The following is a 20,313-nucleotide window of genomic DNA, read 5'->3' on the forward strand; positions in this document are numbered from 1 at the left end:
GCTTATATAACTATACATACATAGACATGAAATTGATAATAAGTATAAAAGAGCTTAAGTAGAATTATTTGACAAGTAATAGAGTTTGTAAAACAGTTTGAAGCAAAACAGTTTGATAAAACAGTTCGAACAGAAAGAAAACCACTGGTGTTGTAGTTATTAATCACATGTGATCTATGTAAAAACTACAAGTATTTAACTTGTATTCCCCCCCCCATAAAAGCATTTAAAAACATTTAAACCATTTATTAAGGGGTATGAACTCACCTGTAGTGAGTGGTACAGATGAACTGAAGATGTAGGATTGCTAGGTGTCAACTGAAGTCTTGAACACACTCTATGATCCTAGTTAACATATAATCACACATATATGTACCTAATTAGTCTTAAACTACTAATTGAACATGTTAAGACCTCCTAGAACATGCTAAACACCTTATATAAGTGTTTTTAGCCCTAAGGATTGCATCTAAGTTGTTATAGGACAAGGCTAGTGGGTTTAGGGTTCCAAAGGACCCCATTCTTGATTTTACTCTCCAAGACCATAACAACCATGACTTTACGGTCATAAAATCTTGACTTTATGGCCATAAGCTCCTAAACCTTAGTTTATTTGGTGTTTTGTAGTCTTACATGTCCCTTAGTAGTATTGCTACTTGATGGCTTAGTCCTTGGAAGAGATTAGGGCACCTTTCAACTCCTTTGAGGAGTTCACGGCCCTAGAACCAAAACCCTTAGAGATTACGGCGTAATCTCTCATAGGCATGGTGTTTTTGGTGTTTTCAAGTCCCTAACTTAACTAGGAATGAATCTAGGCTAGTGTTCAAGGCTTATGAAGAGTTAAAGCACACTTTGGCACTCTTTATTGGGGTTGACGGTCCAAGAACTTCTTGGGCCGTGAACACCTTACTCTTGGTGTTCTTGGGGTGTTTTCTAGTCCTACATACATCAGGATACGAGTCTAGGCTAGTTTTATTGCAAAAGGAAGGGACTAGGGCACTCTTTCGTCCCTTAAAGAGGGGTTTACGGTCCAAGATGTTCTTGGGCCGTCAACTCTTTGATCTTGTTGTTTTCATATGATTTCTAGGTCATTAGACACATAACAAGCTCTATAATACACGTAGGTAGAAGTTTTGGGTTGTCACAAAAGAGTAAAAGATTTTTAGCAACTGTTCTAACTTCTATTAACTTGATATTGTTTTTACATAATAGAAATTTCGGATTGTCACAAAAGAGTAAAAGATTTTTAGCAGAGTAAGAAGGAGCAGTGTGTATGATCAGCCAGCACCTGAACGGTGATTTCCCAAAATACCCTCACATTATGTGTTATGAGATCTTATGTGATGTGCTATGCAGCTAGAATAGGCTAGGTAACTCATATTTTAGGACTTGGGTGACCTGATATGTGATGCCTTAGACTAAGAGTTTATGCTGCTATGAGTTGCCCTGAGTGCATGTAGCAGAGAGTAGCTTGTGAGAAGTTTGTGTGAGAGTAGGCTAAATTCATGGGGCGTATAGAGTACTTGTGAATTGGGATCCTAGGAGGAGGACTTGGTGTGGATACGGATACAGTGTGGAAGGTAGTATTGGGCCTATACTTATGAAAGCACCGGATCGGTAAACATCCCAAGAAGGAATCCTTAGGATGCTTAGGAACAAGTAGGAATGGTTGATCGAGTGTTAGAAATCTCGGTCGAGTCTCTGATTGTTTTATGCTGTATTTCAGAGACATCATGGTGGGGACCCGCGACAACCCAGGAGGCAGTGGGACCACTGGTACTAGTGATTAGGAGATATGTAGGATGATTCACGAGGAGGTGGTCGCCTCCATCCGAGCTGAGATACCGGAGATGTTAGGGTCTATCAAGGCCATGTTGATTAAGACATTCGACGAGCGATATGTTGCTCTAACGGAGGCGGCTGCTGCTGCAGCCACTGTGGTTGTCACCGCCGCAAGGCCGCAGGTGGGTGACTTGTTGCTTTACCAAGAGTTCAGCAACACGAAGCCACCAACTTTTGATGGGACTCAGGATCTGATAGTTGCGATGAGGTGGATCTCTGACATTGAGGGATGCTTCTACAACTGTTCTTGCCCAGATTATCTGAGGGTACGGTTCGCGCTGAACCAACTTCGCTTGAGAGCGAATGACTGGTGGAAGTTTGTGATGGCTGATTTCACTTCTACAGAGATTAAAGCGGTAACCTGGGAGAGGTTCACCGCTATGTTCTGAGATGAGTATGTTCCCCCGGTGGAGAGGGAACGGTTCGCCCAGGAGTACTTGTCCCTGAAGCAGGAAACAGATTCTGTGACTGTGATTACGCGGATGTTTCACGAGAGGGCGTTGTTTTGCCCTGAGCACGTGTCTACCGCGCATGCACGTATGAGTCAATATCTAAGCATTCTGAGGAGATACATTTGCGAGTTCGTGGCAACCTCGTCATACCGGACATTTTCCGAGCTCTAGGCAAATGCCTGGAAATTGGGAAATTGAGCTCAGGCAAAGCCCGCTGATTTGAGATCTGGGGGACAGAAGGGCCGCACCTGTGGGAAGTGCTACAAGAGCCATGAGGGAGTGTGCAGAGCAGGGGTGTGCTACAAGTATGGCAAGGAGGGGCATTTCGCAAGGGATTGCCCCAAGGGGTTTGCAGTTTGCTTTCACTTCAACCAAACATGACATCGGAAGGCCGAGTGCCCACAGCTACTTCCGGGATCAGTACAGGGATCTACACCTGCTGTAGCTAGAGCTACTGATGCCCGACCAGTGAAGGCTGAGGCATCGAAGGCTCGCGGGAAAGCCTTTCAGTTGACAACGGAGGAGGTCCATGCAGCGCCCGATGTCGTGGCTGGTATGTATTCTTTTATTTATTTATTCTGAGTTTGAGATATTGTGCTTATATTGTGATATGCCTAGGTACTTTCCTTGTGAGTTATGTACTTGCTTTGGTGTTATTTGACTCATGTGCGAGTCAATCTTTTGTGTCATTAGCATTTAGCCAGCACAACAGTATCCGTTGAGAGGCGTTGAGTCACCCTTTATGAATTTCTATAGCTAACGAACGAGCGGTTTATGCTACTGATGTGATTCCAGGATGTGTACTCGAGATTTTCGGTGTTGAGTTACCGATAGATCTGGTACCGATTGTGATGGGGGATGTCTGTGTCATCATAGGCATGGACTGGTTGAGCCGATTTAGAGCTGTTATAGACTACGAGCAACAGTTGGTGGCCATACGAGACCCTAGTGGGGGAGTACTTACTGTGTATGGCGAGGGTACCCGATCCGAGTCAGCAGTTTGTTCGGCTGCCAGAGCGAGACAGAGTCTACAACAGGGCTGTAAGGAGTTTGTAGCCTATGTGATCGATACACGAGTTGCCACAGAGAGGCCAAGTTCTGTCAATAAGGTCCCGATAGTACGTGAGTTCCCGGATGTTTTCTCTGAGGAGTTGCCAGGCGTGCTCCGGAAAGGCAGGTGGAGTTCCATATTGATTTGGTTCCGGGAGCGGTGCCTATTGCCAAGGCACCCTATCGCTTTGCGCCACCAGAGATGCAAGAGATATCCTTGTAGCTTCAAGAGCTGCTGGGAAAGGGATTCATCCGACCGAGTAACTCGTCGTGGGGAGCGCCGATCCTTTTTGTTAAGAAAAAGGATGGTTCACAACGGATTTGCATTGACTACCGGGAGTTGAACAAGTTGACGGTCAAGAACCGTTATCCGCTACCGAGGATCAACTATGGCACATACATAGCATAAATCACATAGAAATCACATCATGCAAAAGCATACAAAATACTTTGTTACATAACTCTAATTACCACTATAGGTAAAGTATAGTGAGAAGACTCACCTCGGGTAACTTGGTAAAATCTCAACTCTGAAAAATCTGATCTAGCTTCCGCCTAATCATATGAAATAAACACTCTAAATCAATACATCCCTTAAGGATAGGCTATTCCCTCTCTTAGTACTCTCAGAAGGGTAAAATACCATTTTACCCCTCCCATGGCTCAAAGACTCTAAAGTTGACCAAACCCTAAAAGTCAACCCTCCGGGTTACGCTGCGCGTACGAAGCATGTACGCTGGGCGTACCTGGCGTCCTCACAGAAACGGGGTGCGCGACCCCTTACACCGTGCGTATTGGGATTACGCCCCGCGTAAACCCCAGTTTCAGACTCTAAGCTCTTGAGGTCTTAAAAATTAAGACCCACATCCAACTTTTCGATCTGACCATTTCTAAGGCTCTTAATCTATAAATTTGGTGACTTTAAGCCTTTGTATGGCTGGACAAGTCACTAAAACCCATAACATTCCAATTCCCAACTCTAGAAAGCTCATAACTCATGCATAACCTCATAACAACGACCAAGATGGCAACTTTATGGGTCTATAACACAAATATCACTGAAATGGGATATATCTAGGTCCATGGAGTACATTACACTCATAAAGTCTCCACTTTTGGGACTTTTAACCCTAGAAATGATCTAGGCAATCATCTAACCAAATAACGAGGAAAGTTTTGAAGTTTATACCTCCAAATGCAGCTCCTTCCTTTGTAGATCTCAGATCCAAACTTGCACTTCAAGCCTTAGCTTCCACAAGCTCTTCTCCTTCTTCTTCACTAACACACCAAGACACTTTTAACTCCAAAACACATACTCAAGCTAAGAACGGTGGAAGACTCTCTCTTAGGGTTTCACTCACTGATATGGAGTCTGTGAAATGAGCCTTAACATCCTTTAAATAGTGAAAAAGCCAAACATTTAGGGATTGCATCTGGACCCTTCACGCCCAGTGTAACCCTGGGTACGCCCAGCGTACCCAGGCGAGTCCGCGTCCAAATTAAGCGCATGAGTACGCGCAGCGTACCCCGGTACACCCAGCGTACTCATGTGCTACAAGAACTCACTCAAGGACTAGTCTTGACCATTTGATAAAAAGGAAGGGCTAAATGGCCTTACCTGAATTTCTGGATGTTACAATACCGAAGACAGCTTTTAGCACCCGTTATGGGTATTATGAGTTTGTGGTGATTTCATTTCGGCTCACCATTACCCCGACAACGTTCATGGATCTCATGAACCGGGTGTGTCGACCGATGTTGAATCAGTCAGTGATCGTTTTTATCGATGATATCCTGGTTTACTCCAAAATCAGGGAGCAGCAGGAGCAACACTTGAGAGAGGTGCTGGTGACTTTGAGGGCGGAGAAGCTTTATGCAAAGTTCTTCAAATGTGATTTCTGGCTGCGGGAAGTGCAGTTTTTGGGGTATGTCATCAATCAATAGGGTATTTCGGTTGACCCAGCCAAGGTGGAGGTTGTGATGCTATGGGAGGTACCGAGGAATGCCTCGGAGATTTGTAGCTTCTTGGGTTTAGCAGGTTACTCTCAGAGGTTTATCCAGGATTTCTCCAAGATTGTCGTGCCATTAACCCGTTTGACCAAGAAGAATGTGAACTTCCGGTGGGGTGAGGATCAGCAAAGGGCTTTTGAGACCCTAAGGTAGGGGTTATGCGAGGCTCCAGTCCTGGTACCGCCTGAGGGGTTAGATGATTTAGTGGTATATTGTGATTCATCGATATCAGGGTTGGGTGCAGTGTTGATGCAGAGGTGGCATGTGATTGCTTTTGCCTCGAGGCGGTTCAAGCCTCACGAGCCAAATTACCCCATGCTTGGAGCTGGGGGCGATGGTGTTTGCCACCAATATTTGGAGGCACTATTTGTATGGAGTGTAGTTCATTATTTATACCGATCACAAGAGTCTAAAGTATTTGATGGACCAGTAGAACCTCAACATGCGGAAGAGGAGATGGTTGGATGTACTGAAAGATTATGATTTCGAGATCCTATACCATCCAGGGAAGGCCAACATGGTGGCCGATGCTTTAAGTCGCAAGGCGTCGGGGTTCCCGATTAGGGACATATGTATGAGGATGACAGTGGTTTCGCCTTTGTTGGAAATGATCAAGGGGGCTCAAGTTGAGGGGGTGAATAAGGAGAACTGGAAAATAGAGAAAATTCAAGGTCAGTATCCTTTGTTTGTGAAGGATAGTCGCGACCTTTTGACTCAGTCTGGCCGAGTGTGGGTACCATTGGCAGGGGGAGTGAGGCATAGACTGTTAGAGGAGGCGCATAAGTCCAAGTTTTCTATACATCCATGTGCAAAAAAATGAATAGGGAGTTGAGACTGAGTTATCGGTGGCCTTGCATGAAGCGGGTGATCTCCGGGTTTGTGGAGCGGTGCTTGACCTGTAGGAAGGTCAAGGCCGAGCACCAGCGACCTCATGGCAAGCTTCAGCCGTTACCCATTCCCATGTGGAAGTGGGAAGATATCACTACGAACTTCATTACGAAGCTACTAAGTACGATGAGGGGAGTGGATGCCATATGGGTTATTGTGGACAGACTGATGAAGAGTGCCCATTTCATTCCGATCACCGAGAGGATATTCACTGAAAAGTTGGCAGACATCTATGTTCGAGAAGTGGTGGCTAGGCACGGGATGCTGGTGTTAGTGGTTTCGGATAGGGATGTTCGGTTTACATCCAGGTTTTGGAATAATTTCCATGAGGAAAAACGTACTCAAGTACAATTCAGTACATCATATCACCCTTAGACTGATGGTCAGAGTGAGAGGACGAGCCAGACATTGGAGGACATGGTGCGAGCATGTGTGCTGGATTTTGGAGGAAGTTGCGACACATACCTTCCACTGGCAGAGTTCCCGTATAACAACAGCTTTCATGCCAGTATCAAGCGAGCTCCATTCGAGATGTCATATGGTCGGAGGTGCAGGACCCAAGTGTGCTGGGACGAGGTTGGTCATCGGGTGATGGGAAGTATGGAGGTCGTACTCAAGACCACCGGTTTGATCGAGCAGGTGTGCGATCAGTTGCGGGTCACACCGAGCCGTCAAAAGAGTTATGTTGATCGACGACGATCAAATCTTGAGTTTCAGGTGGGGGATTTTGTTTTTTTTTAAGGTATCACATTGGAAGGGGATTATCAGGTTTTGTAAGAGAGGCAAGTTGGGACCTCGAATTATAGGCCCGTTCAAGATCATAGCCCGAGTGGGCAAGGTAGCTTATCGTCTAGAGCTTCTAGAGGAGCTTAGCCAGATCCACAACACCTTCCACGTGTCTCAGCTTCGGAAGTTTATTGTTGATGAGTCCGTTGTTATATCCTAGGATGATATTCAGGTAGATGGGGGCCTGAATTATGTCGAGAAGTCGGTTGCCATTCTTGACAGGAAGACAAAGGGACTTCGGAACAAGGAAGTGAAGTTGGTAAAGGTGCAATGGCAGCACTAAAGGGGATCTGAATGGACATGGGAGCCAGAGGAGGAGATGCGTGAGCATTACCCCGATCTGTTTTCAGCCACGTACTTCGAGGGTGAAGTCTAGTCCAAGTGGGGGAGAGTTGTAACATCAAAAATTCTGGTAAGTCTTAAAACCCTAAGGATTATAATATTTACATAAATGGTCCCTTGAAAACGTTAGGTGTACTTAAGTGTATGCTTAGCGTACTGCATGGAAGTGGTCGCGGAGGAATCAAGGTACGATGGGCGTATCTTGAGTTTCACGGGGCGTACGCGTCAGGGTTGCAAAACCCTAATTATCCGGACTTTAAGCCTATTTAAACAACCTTAAGTTCCTTGGACTAAACCCTAGAGAGCCTCCACAGCCTTAGAACGTACACATACTCATGGAAACCTAGTGATATCATTCTTAAGCCTTAAAGAGTGCATTTGTGGCCTTTTTGTGTGTATATCAAGAAGAAGGGTTTGCTAGGCAAGCTGTAACACCCAAATTTTCAAATAAATTTTGACATTTGTAAAACACATTTTCATTCATAATTGTCATAAAAGCATCACTGCATCACATAATCAATTCATAACATCACATCCCAAGATCAAAATATGTAAAAGCTCCTCGAGTGTGTACTGATCAATCCGACGCCTTCCCACGATCCTCACTGGTACCTGAAACACATAACACAACACCGTAAGCATGATTTCTTAGTAAGTTCCCCAAAATACCACACACAACACATATTAGCCACTCGAGGCTACAACTCTGTTTGATCCTTTGTTCAATGTGTCTCAGTGGGACCCTCCAGTCCCATAACCCTGTGGGCCCTCTGGCACGAACTCTGTGGACCTTCCGGTCATAACTCTGAAAACTCTGGCACATACATAGCATAAATCACATAGAAATCACATCATGCAAAAGCATACAAAATACTTTGTCACATAACTCTAATTACCACTCTAGGTAAAGTATAGTGAGAAGACTCACCTCAGGTAACTCGGTAAAATCTCGAACTCTGAAAAATCCGCTCTAACCTCCGCCTAATCATATGAAATAAGCACTCTAAATCAATACATCCCTTAAGGCTAGGCTATTCCCTCTCTTAGTACTCTCAGAAAGGTAAAAGACCATTTTACCCCTCTCATGGCCCTAAGACCCAAAACTAACCAAACCCTAAAAGTCAACAAAAGTCAACTTCCCGGGTTACGTTACGCGTACCACACATGTACACTGGGGGTACCCGGTGTCTTCACAGAAAACGGGGTGCGCGAACCCTTACGCCGCACGTACTCGGATTACGCCCCGCGTAATTCCTAGTTTTAGACTCTAAGCATTTTGGGGTCTTAATCAGTTAAGACCCACGTCCAAGTTATAGATCTGACCATTTCTAACCCTTTTAATCCATAAAGTTGGTGACTTTAAGCCTGTGCATGGCTGAACAAGTCACTAACAAGCATAACATTCCATTTCCCAACTCTAGAAAGCTCATAACTCAAGCATGACCTCATAACAACGACCAAGATGGCAACTTTATGGATCTATAACAAAAATATCACTGAAATTAGAAAGATCTAGGTCTATGGAGTACATTACACTCATAAAGTCTCCACCTTTGGGACTTTTAACCCTAGAAATGGTCCATGCAATCATCTAACCAAATAAGGAGGAAAGTTTTGAACTTTATACCTCCAAATACAGCTCCTTCCTCTGTAGATCTCAGATCCAAACTTGAACTTCAAGCTCTAGCCTCCACAAGCTCCTCTCCTTCTTCTTCACAAACACACCAAGTCACTTTTAGCTCCAAAACACTCTGGGTACGCCCAGCGTACCTAGGCGAGTCCGCATCGAAAATAAGCGCATGAGTATGCGCAGCGTACTCCCCAGTACGCCTGTAACACTCTAAAAATCCAAGCCAATTTAAACTTTTCAAAAACCACCTAGTTTCATTAATTTATTACAAAAAGGTTTTCAATACATTTATTATCAGAGTATTCCCAGAACCATATCATAAAACAAAAACGTGAGGAGCGGTACGATCACGCCTTCGCCTTGCCACGACGTTGGCTTGAGGCAGGTCCTGCTTTGTGCTGTAGGCCAACATACCCAGGGTGGACCGCTTATCCTAAAGGCCTAGCGAGCGGCCCGGATAGGCTGTAGGCCCCACGAGGGCGGACCAGATGTGCCGACGCTCGGAGAGTGGACCAGGCCGACTGAAGGCCTGGTACGGGCGGACCAGTCATACTGTAGATGGGGGCCTGAATTATGTCTAGAAGTCGGTTGCCATTCTTGACAGGAAGACAAAGGGACTTAGGAACAAGGAAGTGAAGTTGGTAAAGGTGCAATGGTATCACCAAAGGGGATCTGAATGGACATGGGAGCCAGAGGAGGAGATGCGTGAGCATTACCCCGATCTGTTTTCAGCCACGTACTTCGAGGGTGAAGTCTTGTCCAAGTGGGGGAGAGTTGTAACATCAAAAATTCTGGTAAGTCTTAAAACCCTAAGGATTATAATATTTACATAAATGGTCCCTTGAAAACGTTGGGTGTACTTAATTGTATGCTTCGCGTACTGCATGGAAGTGGTCGCGGAAGAATCAAGGTACACTGGGCGTATCTTGAGTTTCACGGGGCGTACGCGTCAGGGTTGCAAAACCCTAATTATCTGGACTTTAGGCCTATTTAAACAACCTTAAGTTCCTTGGACTAAACCCTAGAGAGCCTCCACAACCTTAGAACGTACACATACTCATGGAAACCTAGTGATATCATTCTTAAGCCTTAAAGAGTGCATTTGTGGCCTTTTTGTGTGTATATCAAGAAGAAGGGTTTGCTAGGCAAGCTGTAACACCCAAATTTTCAAATAAATTTTGACATTTGTAAAACACATTTTCATTCATAATTGTCATAAAAGCATCACTGCATCACATAATCAATTCATAACATCACATCCCAAGATCAAAATATGTAAAAGCTCCTCGAGTGTGTACTGATCAATCCGACGCCTTCCCACGATCCTCACTGGTACCTGAAACACATAACACAACACCGTAAGCATGATTTCTTAGTAAGTTCCCCAAAATACCACACACAACACATATTAGCCACTCGAGGCTACAACTCTGTTTGATCCTTTGTTCAATGTGTCTCAGTGGGACCCTCCAGTCCCATAACCCTGTGGGCCCTCTGGCACGAACTCTGTGGACCTTCCGGTCATAACTCTGAAAACTCTGGCACATACATAGCATAAATCACATAGAAATCACATCATGCAAAAGCATACAAAATACTTTGTCACATAACTCTAATTACCACTCTATGTAAAGTATAGTGAGAAGACTCACCTCAGGTAACTCCGTAAAATCTCGAACTCTGAAAAATCCGATCTAACCTCCGCCTAATCATATGAAATAAGCACTCTAAATCAATACATCCCTTAAGGCTAGGCTATTCCCTCTCTTAGTACTCTCAGAAAGGTAAAAGACCATTTTACCCCTCTCATGGCCCTAAGACCCAAAACTAACCAAACCCTAAAAGTCAACAAAAGTCAACTTCCCAGGTTACGTTGCGCGTACCACACATGTACACTGGGCGTACCCGGTGTCTTCACAGAAAACGGGGTGCGCGACCCCTTACGCCGCACGTTTTGGGATTACGCCCCGCGTAACTCCCAGTTTCAGACTCGAAGCATTTTGGGGTCTTAATCAGTTAAGACCCACGTACAAGTTATAGATCTGACCATTTCTAACCCTTTTAATCCATAAAGTTGGTGACTTTAAGCCTGTGCATTGCTGAACAAGTCACTAACACCCATAACATTCCATTTCCCAACTCTAGAAAGCTCATAACTCAAGCATGACCTCATAACAACGACCAAGATGGCAACTTTATGGATCTATAACTCAAATATCACTAAAATTAGAAAGATCTAGGTCTATGGAGTACATTACACTCATAAAGTCTCCACCTTTGGGACTTTTAACCCTAGAAATGGTCCATGCAAACATCTAACCAAATAAGGAGGAAAGTTTTGAACTTCATACCGCCAAATGCAGCTCCTTCCTCTGTAGATCTCAGATCCAAACTTGAACTTCAAGCTCTAGCCTCCACAAGCTCCTGTCCTTCTTCTTCACAAACACACCAAGGCACTTTTAGCTCCAAAACACTCACTCTCAAGCTAAGGATGATGGGAGGCTCTCTTAGGGTTTCTCTCACTGATATGGAGGCTGAGAAATGAGCCTTAGCATCCATTATATAGTGCACAAGTCAAATATTAGGGTTTGCATCTGGACCCATTACGCCCAACGTAACCCTGGGTATGCCCAGCGTACCAGGCGAGTCCGCATCGAAAATAAGCGCATGAGTACGCGCAGCGTACTCCCCAGTACGCCTGTAACACTCTAAAAATCCAAGCCAATTTAAACTTTTCAAAAACCACCTAGTTTCATTAATTTATTACAAAAAGGTTTTCAATACATTTATTATCAGAGTATTCCCAGAACCATATCATAAAACAAAAACGTGAGGAGAGGTACGATCACGCCTTCGCCTTGCCACGACGTTGGGTTGAGGCAGGTCCTGCTTTGTGCTGTAGGCCAACATACCCAGGGTGGACCGGTTATCCTGAAGGCCCAACGAGCGACCCAGATAGGCTGTAGGCCCCACGAGGGCTGACCAGACGTGCCGAGGCTCAAAGAGTGGACCAGGCCGACTGAAGACCCGGTGCGGGCGGACCAGTCATACTGTAGACTCAGAGAGTGGACCAGGTGGGTTGAAGGCCCGGTGCGGGCGGACCAACCATACTGCAGACTCGATGGATATGGCTAGACTCGGAGGGTGGACCAGGTGGACTGAAGGCCCAGTGCGGCGGACCAGTCGCACAAGTAGACCCGAACTGCATGGCTGTTCTGTTCGGTTATGATATGTTATGCGTGGTATATGTGGTTGGTATTTTGGGGGTATCTCACTAAGATTTCGGGCTTACAATTGTGGTTTAATGTTTTTCGGGTACTTTAGGAGATCGTGGCAAGGCGAAGGCATGATCGTACCGCTCCTCATGTTTTTGTTTTATGATATGGTTCTGGGAATACTCTGGTAATAAATGTATTGAAAACCTTTTTGTAATAACTTAATGAAACTGGGTGGTTTCTGAAAAATTTAAATTGGCTTGGATTTTTAGATTGTTACAATGCCCAGCGTACTCATTTGCTACAATAACTCTTTCATGGGACCACTTTTGACAACTTGACAAAACAGAAGGATATAATAGCTATACCTGGATTTCAAGATGTTACAATTCTCCCCCATTAGAACCAGACTTCGCCCTCGAAGTCTCATGCCGAAAATAACTCCGGATGCTGCTCCCACATCTCTGAATCCGACTCCCAAGTCAGCTCGGACCCCTTCCGATGCTACCACTGGACCTGAACCAGTGGAACTTCCTTGTTCCTCAGAAACTTAATCTTCCGATCCAAGATCGTGGTCGGTCTCTCAACATAATTTAGACCCGCGTCCACCTGGATATCCTCCAACGGTACCACTGCCAACTCGTCGGCTATACACTTCCTCAGCTGAGACACGTGGAAGGTATCATGAATCTGGCTCAACTCCGCAGGTAGCTCCAAACGATATGCTACCCTGCCCACCCTCGCGATCACCCTAAACGATCCAATGTACCGGGGCCCCAACTTGCCCCTTTTCCTGAATCGGGTCACTCCTTTCCAAGGAGACACTTTCAGGAGTACAAAATCACCAACCTGAAACTCGTGCCTGGATCGACGCCTATCCGCATAACTCTTTTGGCGACTCTGTGCCGTCCGCAACCTCTGTCTAACCTGTTGTATGTGCTATGTCGTATGAAGCACTCTCTCAGTGCTACCCATCACTCGATGCCCTACCTCTCCCCAATAAATGGGATTCTGACACCTCCTCCCATACAACAAATCACAGGGAGGCATACCAATGATCGAATGGTGGTTGTTGTTATAGGAAAACTCAGCCAAAGGCAGATACGTGTCCCAACTCCCTCCGAAGTCCAACACACATGCCCAAAGCAGGTACAGAACACACAAGAAATGTACCTATACATATCATAATATAAGCATAACATCACAACTCAAAATAAATAGATGGAAGAATACATACCAGCCACAACATCGGGTGCAGCGCGGACCTCCTCCGCTGTCAACTGGAAGGCTCTCCTGCGAGCCTTCGGTGCCTCAGCCTTCGTTGGCTGACTCTATGTAACTCGAACCACAGTTGGGGTAGATCCCTATGATGCTCCCTGTGCTGACCCCCGCAACTGCGGACATTCGGCCTTCCGGTTTCTGGTCTGGTTGCAGTGAAAACAGACTGCAAATCCCTTGGGGAAATCCTTGGATATATGCCCCTCCTTGCCACACTTGTAGCAAGACCCTTCTCCGCACACCCCCTCATGACTCTTGCCCCACTTGCCACAAGTACGGCCCTTCTGGTTCCCTGATCTCGAATCGGCGGGCTTAGCCCGCTTGGCAGCCGGTTGGGACTGTGCTGGTCGCCGATCCCTTCCCTGAGACTCCGCCTCCTCTCTAACCTGAGTCTCCAGCTCTATCTCCCTCTTCCGAGCATTTTCTTGATGCTCGGTAAATGTTCGGTACGACGAGTTCGCCATGAACTCTCGTATGTCCCTCCTCAGAATACTCAAATACCGACTCATACGTGCCTGCTCGGTAGACACGTGCTCAGGGCAGAACATCGCCCTCTCATGGAACATCCTGGTGATCACAGTAACAGACTCAGTACCCTGCTTGAGGGTCAAGAACTCCTGGGCCAAATGCTCCCTTTCTACCAGGGGTCGTACTCATCACGAAACATGGCGGTGAACCTCTCCCAGGTCACCGCAACAAGCACTTCAGAAGAATAGCGCGCTGTCACAAACATCCACCAGTCCTTCGCCCCCAAGCAAAGCTGGTTCAACACGAACCGAACTCTCAGATGCTCCGGACATGAACATGTGTAGAAGCACCCCTCAATGTCAGACATCCACCTCATCGTGGCTATCGGATCTTGAGTCCCATCAAACTTTGGTGGCTTCATGTTGCTAAACTCTGGGTACAACAATGATTCACCCCCTGCTGCCTGGTAACAGCAACGGCTACAGTGGCTGCAACAACAACATCATCAGTAAGAGCAACATACCGCTCATCAAAAGCCTCAATCAATGTGGTCTTGATAGACCCAAACATCTTCGGAATCTCAGCGTAGATGGCAGCAGCCACCTCATCATGAATCATCTGGTGGAGCTCCTCATCGCTCACACCCCCCTTGCTAGTCTCTGGCCTGTGGCGTGTCCCAACCATGATGTCTCTCTCTAAAATACAACACAAGATATCAGAGACTCGCTCGAGCATACACACACTCGATATCCCAATCCTACTTGATCCTTGGTACCCTAAGGGTTCTTACTTGGGCTGCGCAATGATCCGGTGCCTTCGGTAGTACGGGCCTAATACTACCGTCCACACCGCATCATTATTCATCCCAAGTCCTCCTCCTAGGATCTCAATTCCCAAGTACTCTACTCTCTCTATACACAGTCTACCCTCTAGCAGATCTCTCACAAGCTCCTCGCTGCCATCTATTCACTCTCAATCATCTCCTAGAAGCAAAATCCCTAGGCTAAGGCATCACAATTCAGGCCACTCTAGCCCTAAAAAGAATACCTAGCCTACTCTAGCATACATATCATATCATAACATATCGCATAAATCATAATGTAAGGGTATTTTGGGAAATCACCGTTTGGGCGCTGGCTTAACGACACATTGCTCTGCTATACTCTTAAAAAAAACTTTTACGCTGGAGAAAACTTTGTGAATTTTTATTTTGAAAATCTCTCAAACCCTCAGTTTGAGTTCAGATATGCCCGAAGGTGCACTTGAATCCCTCAAACCAAGGCTCTGATACCAACTTGTAACACCAAAATTTTCAAATAATTTTTTAGATTTATAAAACACCTTTTCATTCATAATTGTCAAAAAAGCATCATTGTATCACATAATCAATTCATAACATCACATCTCAAGATCAAAATATGTAAAAGCTCCTCGTGTGTATACTGATCAAACCGGCGCCTTCCCGCGATCCTCACTGGTACCGGAAATACTTAACACAACACTATAGGCATAATTGCTTAGTGAGTTCCCCAAAATACCACACACAACACATATTAGCCACTCGAGGCTATAACTCTGTTTGACCCTCTAGTCAATGTGTCACAGTGGGACCCTCCAGTCACATAACTTTGTGGGCGCTCTGGCCTTAACTATGTGGACCTTCCGGTCCTAACTCTGAAAACTCTGGCACATACATAGCATAAATCACATAGAAATCACATAATGCAAAAGCATACAAAATACTCTTTCATATAACTCTAATTACCACTCTAGGTAAAGTAAAGTGAGAAGCTTCCCCCGATCCTCACTGGTACCGGAAATACGTAACACAACACTGTAAGCATAATTGCTTAGTGAGTTCCCCAAAATACCACACACAACACATATTAGCCACTCGAGGCTATAACTCTGTTTTACCCTCTGCTCAATGTGTCACAGTGGGACCCTCCAGTCACATAACTATGTGGCCCTCTGGCCTTAACTATGTGGACCTTCCGGTCCTAACTCTAAAAACTCTGGCACATACATAGCATAAATCACATAGAAATCACATCATGCAAAAGCATACAAAATACTCTTTCATATAACTCTAATTACCACTCTAGGTAAAGTATAGTGAGAAGCTTCTCGCGATCCTCACTGGTACCGGAAATACTTAACACAACACTGTAAGCATAATTGCCTAGTGAGTTCCCCAAAATACCACACACAACACATATTAGCCACTCAAGGCTATAACTCTGTTTGACCCTCTGGTCAATGTGTCATAGTGGGACCCTCCAGTCACATAACTCTGTGGGCCCTCTGGCCTTAAATATGTGGACCTTCCGGTCCTAACTCTGAAAACTCTGGCACATACATAGCATAAATCACATAGAAATCACATAATGCAAAAGCATACAAAATACTCTTTCATATAACTCTAATTACCACTCTAGGTAAAGTATAGTGAGAAGCTTCCCGCGATCCTCACTGGTACCGGAAATACGTAACACAACACTATAAGCATAATTGCTTAGTGAGTTCCCCAAAATACCACACACAACACATATTAGCCACTCGAGGCTATAACTCTGTTTGACCCTCTGCTCAATGTGTCACAGTGGGACCCTCCAGTAACATAACTTTGTGGGCCCTCTGGCCTTAACTATGTGGACCTTCCGGTCCTAACTCTGAAAACTCTGGCACATACATAACATAAATCACATAGAAATCACATCATGCAAAAGCATACAAAATACTCTTTCATATAACTCTAATTACCACTCTAGGTAAAGTATACTAAGAAGCTTCCTGCGATCCTCACTGGTACCGGAAATACTTAACACAACACTGTAAGAATAATTGCTTAGTGAGTTCCCCAAAATACCACACACAACACATATTAGCCACTCAAGGCTATAACTCTGTTTGACCCTCTGGTCAATATGTCACAGTGGGACCCTCCAGTCACATAACTCTGTGGACCCTCTGGCCTTAACTATGTGGACCTTCCGGTCCTAACTCTGAAAACTCTGGCACATACATAGCATAAATCACATAGAAATCACATCATGCAAAAGCATACAAAATACTCTTTCATATAACTCTAATTACCACTCTAGGTAAAGTATAGTGAGAAGACTCACCTCGGGTAACTCGGTAAAATCTCGAACTCTGGAAAATCCAATCTAGCCTCAGCCTAATCATATGAAATAAGCACTCTAAATAAATACATCCCTTAAGGCTAGGCTATTCCCTCTCTTAATACTCTCAGAAGGGTAAAATACCATTTTACCCCTCTCATGACCCTTAGACCCAAAATTGACCAAACCCTAAAAGTCAACAAAAGTCAACTCCCCGGGTGACGATGCGCGTACCACACATGTATGTTGGGCGTGCCCTGCGTCTTCACAGAAAACGGGGTGCGCAACCCCTTACTCCGCGCGTACTGGGATTACGCCCCGTGTAACTCCCAGTTTCAGACTCTAAGCATTTTGGGGTCTTAATCAGTTAAGACCCACGTGCAACTTCTAGATCTGACCATTTCTAACCCTCTTAATCCATAAAGTGGGTGACTTTAAGCCTCTACATGGCTGGACAAGTCACTAACACCCATAACATTCCATTTCCCAACTCTAGAAAGATCATAACTCAAGCATGACCTCATAACAACGACCAAGATGGCAACTTTATGGATCTATAACACAAATATCACTGAAATGGGAAAGATCTAGGTACATGGAGTACATTACACTCATAAAGTCTCCTTCTTTGGGACTTTTAACCCTAGAAATGGTCTAGGCAATCATCTAACCAAATAAGGAGGAAATTTTTGAACTTTATACCTCCAAATGCAGCTCCTTCCTCTTTAGATCTCAAATCCAAACATGCACTTCAAGGTCTAGCCTCCACAAGCTCCTCTACTTCTTCTTCACTAGCACACCAAGGCACTTTTAGCTCCAAAACACTCACTCTCAAGCTAAGGACGATGGGAGGATCTCTTAGGGTTTCTCTTACTTGTATGGAGGCTGAGAAATGAGCCTTAGCATCCATTATATAGTGTACAAGTCAAATATTAGGGTTTGCATCTGGACCCAGTACGCCCAGCGTACCTAGGCGAGTCCGCATCCAAAATTAGCGCATGAATACGCTTAACGTATTCCCTAGTATGCCCAGCGTACTCATTTGCTACAAGAACTCTTTCAAGGGACCTCTTTTGACAACTTGACAAAACGGAAGGATATAACAGCTTTACCTGGATTTCGGGATGTTACACAAGCTTGGATCGGTTTGGTGCTTCGAGAATCTGCATTGTGGTCGTCTTGCAAGACTTCTAGAGGTAAAAACTTGCACCTTTCCATCTAAATTCCTAGATGTAGCTAGCGTTTTCTAGGTTACCCCTTTTCGGTTGGTCTTGGGCGTCTTATGGTGAGTTAAGCAACTCCATGGAGTGGGAATCACAGATCTGAGGTCCTTTAGTCATTTAGAAGCTTAAAAATGAGATCTTGATGGATGTATTGGCCTCATGCATGGATTAAGGACCTTGGAAAGGTCTTAATGGATGTGTTGGGTGTTTATGAGGCATGCAAGGGCATAAAGTTGGCGACTTTATGCCTTAGGATGTTTGAAAAAGTCTAGATCTGACTTTTGGACGTGATGGATTCGAGTATTAAGCACTTAACGCAAAAAGTGCTTAAGTTGTTTGTACGTTGGGCGTAACCAACTGTACGCGGCGCGTAGTGCCCAAACCTTCAGTACACTACATGTACTAGGGTGGTATGTTGGGTGTATGCAGCTCAGTTGGGCTTTAAGCTGTTTTGGGCCTTTGGGCCTTCGGGCCTCATTTGGTTATTGGGCTTGATTGGATTCTGTGAGGTATAGCCCTTTTTACCTGATTGGGCCATGGACTTATTGATTGGGCCTTATTGGGCCTAGGGGCCCATTAAGGATATTGGACTTGGACTTTGGGGCCCATATGCAAGAAAAGGGTAATTGGGTCTTGGGGGTAGAATTTGAAGATTGGGTCTTTATTTGGGTAATTTAAGGCCCTATCATTGATTGTATTATTATTGTTGTTATTCAGCTCGGGAGGTTGCGAATTAATAGGAGGGCAGCTGTCATATTCATCGGACAGCGGTGAGTGTTCTCACCATACCTATGGGTCTATGGCACCAAGTCCGGCCCATTATGTGTACATGTTATGTATGTGTTATTCATTTATGAATTGTTATGTTATGTGATATTATGTTGGTATGGAAGACCCCAGGGGGGCCTGTGGCATTGGATATAAGACCATGTGGAGTAGCCCATGACATTCCTAGGTAAAGACCATGTGGGGTAGCCCATGACATTGGATGTAAGGCCATGTTGGGTAACCCATGGCAGTCCTAGGTAAAGACCATGTGGGGTAGCCCATGGCATTCTTTTTGGATCGTATTTCATGGTTTCTGTGGCATGTTTATAACTTTAATTAGCTATCAGGATATGTGCATGTGTTTGTGTGTGGTATTCTCTGGGAAACTCACTAAGCATTTCGCTTACAGGTTGTTAATTTATTTCAGGTACTTCTAAGCCCAAGGGCAAAGGCCCGGTGTCATGACGTGGCGCGCACTCTATCTCTCATTTTTAATGTATTTGGGACCCTTTGATGTTTTGAAAAGGAAAACTAAGATGTAATGAATGTTAATTTGAAAACATATATTTAGGAATCTATGGTTTATGAGATTGGTTTTGATTAACTCAAAAGTGAAAAAATTTCTTTGTAAAATTAGGTCGCTACAATAGCAATGAGTCTTATTAACATATTTTTTCAATATTCGTTTTCTTAATTTATTTGTTATTGGGTTTTGTTATCAATTGTTTTATTATTTCCTAATCTGACCTCATATTAAGAATGGTTGTGTTACTTGCTTCATGTCTTTTTAGTATACTATAAATATTATTCCAATCATTGCTACCTTTATGTGCTAATGAACATGTAGATATTTTCAAATTAAATAGGTTACAACAAAAACAAAAAATTATATCTACATCTATGGAATAAACCAAACAAGTTCATTTGTATTATTCTCCATTTCGTATTAATATTATTCCATCTACTTTGATCATATATATTTAATGCTCGTTATCCTTTTTAATATTAGTTTGTTTGTTATCGTTTACAATACTAGTTTGTTCATTATCATTTTTGAATATTAGTTTCCTTGTTATCATTTTCAATATTAGTTTGTTAGTCATGATTTTAGATATTAGTTTGTTTATTATCAATTTTAATATTAGTTTGTTCATGATTATTATTATCAATATTAGTTTGTTCTTGTTCATTAACTATGTTTTTGTTTGTAGTTAATAATTTTAAAAACGATCCTTT

This window comes from Lactuca sativa, chromosome 7, assembly GCF_002870075.4.
Source record: "Lactuca sativa cultivar Salinas chromosome 7, Lsat_Salinas_v11, whole genome shotgun sequence".
NCBI classification, from domain to species: Eukaryota; Viridiplantae; Streptophyta; class Magnoliopsida; order Asterales; family Asteraceae; genus Lactuca; species Lactuca sativa.